This window comes from Pseudopipra pipra, chromosome 11 (assembly GCF_036250125.1).
Source record: "Pseudopipra pipra isolate bDixPip1 chromosome 11, bDixPip1.hap1, whole genome shotgun sequence".
Taxonomy (NCBI): domain Eukaryota; kingdom Metazoa; phylum Chordata; class Aves; order Passeriformes; family Pipridae; genus Pseudopipra; species Pseudopipra pipra.
The window spans coordinates 21,724,064-21,730,568 of record NC_087559.1 but is presented as its reverse complement, the minus strand read 5'-3'; the positions used below and the strand labels follow the sequence as shown (position 1 = coordinate 21,730,568).

The 6,505-nt window shown below is 45.0% G+C and overlaps 1 protein-coding gene across 7 annotated transcripts in view; it reads left to right on the top strand.

The window, feature by feature from the left end:
* Positions 1-291: 291 nt before the first annotated feature.
* ATP2B2 (ATPase plasma membrane Ca2+ transporting 2) overlaps positions 292-6,505 on the top strand; it is a 408,955-nt gene continuing 402,741 nt past the window's right edge. For 3 of the 7 annotated variants that reach the window (XM_064668150.1, XM_064668167.1, XM_064668161.1), the window contains exon 1: positions 301-434. The gene's annotated coding sequence lies outside the window, so the exon portion shown is untranslated. Of the gene's footprint in view, positions 435-6,505 lie in introns of all 7 variants that reach the window. The other 4 variants (XM_064668159.1, XM_064668168.1, XM_064668162.1 and 1 more) reach the window with 3 other exon arrangements.

The following is a 6,505-nucleotide window of genomic DNA, read 5'->3' as shown; positions in this document are numbered from 1 at the left end:
CTCTGGCCGGAGCGGGCTCGGAGCCGCCCTCACCTGCGCGGCATCGCCTCTCGCTTCCCGGCACTGCCTCGACAGCCCGCGAGCCCGCGGAGGGTCCGCGCAGCCCGTGTGTGTCCGCACACTCCCTGTGCGGAGGGTCGCGCTGCCCTCAGCCCCCGCGGAGCGGAGCGGGGCGCGGCTCAGCCCGTCCCCGCTGAGGGGAGCCCCATCCCCGCCGGGGGAGGCTCGGCTCGGCTCCGGCACCTCGCGGGGTGGGGAGAGGCGCTGCCCGGCCCCCCTCCAGGGCTTCCCCGCTAAGTCTGACGGAGCCGCCGCCTCCCCGCGCAGCGCAGCGGCCCCGGCGCAGGAGGAGGCGCCGAGCGCGGCCCGGACTCTCCGGGCGCCGCCGGAGAAGGGACAGCGGCGGCTCCGCTCGGCTCCGCTCGCCGCCTCAGGTAGGAGCGGGAGCGGGGTGGGCACGGAGCGGCGGCCCCCGGGGCTGCCCCGCGCTGGGGTGACCTTGAGGGGGTCGCGGGGAGGACGGCGGGGCCGAGCCCGCCCCGGAGCGGCGCCGGGGGCAGCGGGGATGCGGCCGCGGGATGCGCCGGGGCGGCGGATGGATGGATGGAACCCGCCGGTGTCGGGCCCCCTCAGGCTCGCGGGGACAGGAGCGGGTCGGGAGGCGGCCGTGGCCGCGCTCTGCCCTGCCCGGGGGCCGGGACCCGGCGGTACCGGAGCCCCCCGCCCGCCTGAGGCACCGCGCCCGGCGGGAGCAGGAGCAGCGCCGAGCGCCAGAAGGTGATGCTCCTCTTAGAAATATTAATTTGAGAGGGTCAGGAGGAGGTTATACCCCGCAGCCCTGCTCCCTCGGCGGGGGTGATGAAGGAGAAGCCCGCCCGGCAGCGCTGTCCCCGCCGTGTCCCCGGAGCTCGCCCAGCGCCTGCGGCTGAGCTCTGCTACGACCGGCGATTTTTTTTCCCCCTTCTTTTTCACGGGGGGATTTAAATGTTGTACGAGCAGTAGTTTCCGAAGCCTTGCAGTGCTCCAGCGAGGCGTTCCGAGCACCTCCGAGCCCGAGGAGAAGTGCGGCGGGCGGTAACTTTGCCCAGGTCCCCGGTGCACCAGCCGCCCGCAGAGGTGGCCGCTGTAGTCCCGCTCGCCACCACCTTGGCTTGGATGTCGTCAAGATGTGCTTTCCTACTGTCACTGAACATAATGGGCTCCTTTTTTTTTTTCCCTAAAATCTTGATTTGGAGACTGTACTAGAAATGTGAAAGAAGGAACACTGTCTTCCGTTTTGTATCTTTGAAAGGCCTGTTGTCTTGTAGGTGGAGGAAACCTCTCTTTTGCTGAATTAAACTGTCAAAAAGTTTACTTCTTTCCGTGTATTTCTTGCTGATCGTTTTTGCTTGTGGGTGTTTTTTCCCCCTGTTTTACTGTGCACTTTTATCACATTACACCAACCTAATCCTGTGCTAATACATTCTTTACTTTCTTTTTATTTAAAGGGTATTTTTTAGTAAAGTGATATTTGAGAAGCACCAAGATAAGGTGCCGGGAAGACAGGCAAGCTGAAAGCAGTGGTGTAGAGCAGGACTTCACTGCTGCCGAAATAAGCTAAAATGTAAGTTTTTAAACAGTGTGAAAGTTGACACTGCTGAAACTCAACTCCCAAAGAGTAAAAAGAAATCTTTTAAAGAATACTGGTGTATGGCTGGTAGGTACTGCGAGCCCTTAGTTATGTAAGCAGTTCTTTGAGTGGGACTGCATGCCTACCACCGTGTTCTCAAGTAGCACTTCGTTTCTGATCCTGTCCCCTCATCTACACGTGACTAATTTTCATGTGGTGACTCAAATAGGATTCAGCGTTTTCATGACTTTTGTGTGAAGAGGTTGCTTGCCTATGTATGTCTGTGGATCCTGCTAATAAACTCAGTATTTTTAATGACTTCCTGACCTAATGCTGAGCTCCATTTTCAAAGTGAAGATCGCAGTAAGTTCTTCCTAAAGCAAAAGAATATGTATTAAATGTTCAGTTTAGTGTCAGTATGAACATCTTCACTTTAACTTTTAAGGGAATGAATGCAGAGTTTTATGCTAGCTTGAATTCCTATGTGGTATCATTACCAGCACTGTCCTTTGCTCACATGCTGTAAATCCAGGAGCACAGCCTCTTGGTTATCCAGGCTATTGGATGTGATATTGATCCAAATGTCTGGCACATCTCTCTGTCCAGACCATGTCTTTTAACCATTCAATTCCCTATTTCCTGATTAAACCAAGCACATTTCTATTGGCTTTGACAAGTTCCATGGGGAGATGATGGGTATATTTCTATGGTGTCCTGTAATGCTGTCACCCTGATAGGATTCATTTTGGAGTAGCACAGTGGGGAGACTGAATGCACCACTATCATAGCCCGTGGGTTTGGTTTGGTTTGATTTTCCCCAAACAGGCACTTGGAGATGCCTCGGGGTCCCCCCCTGGCCTTGGCACTGCCTCCAAGGGCTCTGAGTCCCCACTGTGTCCCATGTCACATTAGGGCACCTCAGAAAGGGTTTGCTACCTTTTTGTAGATGGCTGAGTCAAACCTGGTGCCTTTGTCTGGTTCTTCATCCATGGTTAGCCAAGAATGAAGCACTTCAGGTCACTTACCACAGGGACTTCAATTGTGTGAGTAGAAATTAGGACTGTTTGAATATTGATAATCCTCTAAGTGCTTGTTAGAGTTCATCTACATCAACAAAACCTGCATATTCTGGTTATTATAGGCAGTTTAAAGTATAGCAGGTGAGGTTAAAAAGAAAGTTCTGCTACTCAAAACACCCTAAAACTTGCATTGTAACCTCAGAAAAGGTGCAGGATGTTGGCTGCAGTTGGGGAAAAAATAATCTCTGTTAACCATGAAGAAAAAGCAGAGCAATTATGCAAGAGATAAGTGATTGTTTTAGTGACAGTCCGATGGGAGATGATAGTGGAGAAGATAATTGGGAACAGGACGAATGTTTACATTTAAACAAAATTGTGTGGCTGCTGAAATCTTTTAAAATAAACATCTGAACAAAGGTCAAACTTCTGATGAAGCTTACCATTGGAATGTGTGTGTCAGACTGAAGAATTCTGTTTAAAACCAGCTTTACATATAATGTATACTGTGCAGCAAATGTCTGCAATTCACAAAGTTCAAAGTGGAACTTGAGTTGTCCTCTGAAAGAAGAAAACTGTAAAAACTAGATAAATAGAAATGCAGACTATTTTAAGTATAGAAATGGCAAATGCAAAAGGATAAAATAGTTATAATTATCTGAAAAGAAAAAAATTCAAAGTATCTGAGAAAGGAAAAGTGAGCATGAACAAGTAATATTGGTGTGTAATAGGATGGTAGAAGTGACAGTAATGTGTGTCACAGAGGCTGAGATACATATTGGTCTCTTGCTAAAGAATTATCAGTTAAACCAGAAAGGCTTATTTTTTGCCAAAGCCTACTCTGAAAAAAAAGGTTTCCTCTTCATAAATGGAGTCACTTAGCAGTGAAATATTTCAGATTTCCTTTTTACAGGTGTGACCAATTCTTCACATTTATGTGATCTGATACAGCATATCCTAAGGGCTGTGTAACTGGCATAGTCCTGAGTCACTCCATATGCATCAGCATGGCCTTATATCTGGAGGTCATTATGTAAAAGGCCTTGTTCTTACATATTTTGAACGTTATGTTCAGAATTCTTGAATATTTTGTAACATATAAATAAAATAGCTGGCGTGCTGCGGGGACACCCTCCACACTCTGGAATGTAAACCAAAAAAAGGTTTAAATATTTCTTGGAGGCAGGAGCTGCTGCATATTTAACACAATAAGAAGCATGTTTTGGAGGGTTCATTGTACACCTTTAAGAGTGCAGAAAAGACATTTCTGAAGAGCCTTTTTCTTCAGTCTGAGTGTTCAGGTCAGTGCCCTCATGGCCTCAATAGCAATTCCCCTGTGGGAGCTTATTTATCTGCCTTCAGCTCTTTCTCTCCTCTCATCTGAAGGCCTTGTGTTGCTGGCAGGTTTTACAGTCTTCCCATCACTCCCATTCCAAGGCCATGCATCCCAAGAACTGCTCAGCTCCCCCAGGTTGCCACATTTGGGGTGCCAAAGGCTTGTGAAGGCAACCTTGTGGTGCTGAACATCTGTGGGAGAGCAGCAGCAGCAGTGCTGTGTATTGGGTAGTACAGTTGCCATAATAAAAGAATCTTTGTTTGCACAACTAATTTATTCATTGTCTAGTGGGACACCTTTAAAAAGTCATAGCCTTGGGTCTTTCAGGACCAAACCTGCCTTCTTTCGTTGGTGTTCCTTGTGAAGGAGATGCTTTTCCTGCCTGCATGTAGCAGTCAGAATATACAATTATTACATAATTGTATATTATATAATATACAATTACAATATACAAAATACAATATATGTTAATATACAATGTATGTATATACACATACAATATACATATATTGTATCTATGTACGGAAACCAGTCGCAGGGGTTTGCAAATTCATCAAGGATTGATTCTAGTTGTTGAAGGGACAGGACCTAGAGCTGCAAGACCAAATCACATTTCCCTCTCACAGCCACCAAACTCTGCAGCAGTTTGAGCCTGGATGCACATTTCAAGTTTTGAAAACCTTTTTGCATTATGAAGCCAGAATACTGCAGCTGTCTCTATTCAGCATTTCTTTTCTAAGATTAATAAGTCATTAATTCCACAGTGTTTGGGGAATTGCCTTTAGCCCAATTTATTTTTTAATGTGCTTTAAATAACTTATATTGAACTTCATGAAAATTATATCTACTTTAAAGTCCTGGAGCAGGGGTAGGGATTGCTTAAATGTATTGCAGCTGCTGCTGTCTGCTCTGTATCACCTGTATCTCTTCTTGAAATGGTTTAGGTTCAGGAGTTCTCTGGTGAACAGGAGCTTTTCCTTGGTGGTTATCAGTGAAAAAAACACCTTTCATTATCTCATGATGAGTAGGAGATTCCAAGCCTCTGGACAGCCTTCCTGTGCAAAAGTCACAGTGTCACCTTGAATGTATTTGCTGATCATCTGTATTCTGTCCTGCTTATTGAATAGCAATTCTTCATCAGTAGAAGTTATTCCCATTCATGGGAACTCTTCCATCATGGAAGGTGTGATTGGATTCAGCAGAGCATACAAAATAGGGCCATATATTAGACAATCCAGCATTTCATTTTTTGTGACTCAGGTACTTTCTTGGTATTACAAACCTTTCTGTAATGTGGTTATTGTTTGAAGAGGCTAATGCTGTCTAAGAGGATTGAAAGAATAGGAATTTTGTTTTCAGGGAATGTTCTCTGTAACCCAAACTGAAGACTTCCAATAGGTTGATGGGTTCCTAGAAAGTATTTTAATAGGTGTCTCAAAATATTTTTAAGCAGCAGTATGAATGAGGAGATTTATGATAGTCGAGCAGAAACATATTCTTTGCTAACATCAGATTTCTCAGCAACTGCTGAAGCTTGAGGTAATTACTCTAAAAGAATTAAGATTTATATTCTTTGTCATCTGAGGAAGTGGATCTGTGCATTTTTAGGTGCTGGCCTACAGTCACAGAAAAAGCAAAATGGTAGTTTTGAGAATAAACTTACACAATAATAACTAATTGGTGGCAATATTAGGTGCAGACACAACTGCTTTGCTGCACTGAACTTGTAGTCTTAAATTCAAATGCAGTGTTAATGCACTGCTTTATTCTACAGTCTGCATGTTCTAGTGTGTGAAGTGTTTTACAAGCTTTAAATCAGTTTATATGAACTAAAAATAAAAGGCTGGCGTGAGTTTTGGCCTATAAATAGTAGAAAGTAATTACATGAAAGGAAAATGTCAAAATTTTATCTGGAAAAGATCTATTCCACGTTACTGGGTTTTTCTAATTAAAGTGAGTACCAAGTGTCCAAAAGCCCTGACAAAAACTAGGCCCATTTTTTGATTAAACATACATATGCCACAAGGATCTATCTGGAAGATGTACAATGATTCTTGAGAGGTTAAATACTTTGAAAAATCAATGTGTTACACACTGTAGCCCTGGTGATTCTGTGTCAAGTGCTAAAGACTTTGAGAGCAATAGGAACAAGAAAATGCCATTATGGCCTGTGAAGTTTGGTGTTAATGGGTGTGTTCCCTCCAAAAGATACAGTATTACATTGCTTTTTGTGTGACTCAACAGTGTTCCCCTCATATTTTCCCTTGGCACTGCTGACTTTTATTGCTCCCTGGCTAAATAAGATGACAAGACAGAGTTACATTTACTGTGAATTTTTCTTGTGATTTTTTTTTTTTCCCCGCTCAGGTTTTGCAAGTTTCTGGACAGTAGAGAAAAATGGAAAGGTTACTCTGTGTGTGGCACTCCTGTTAGACATCCTGGCCTGACACATGCCTTTTTAAAAATACCATTATACTGTTTGTTACTCACAGTCTACAGTGTCTTCCAGATCCCTTTCAGCAGAACTCAGCTTATTTCTGTTTT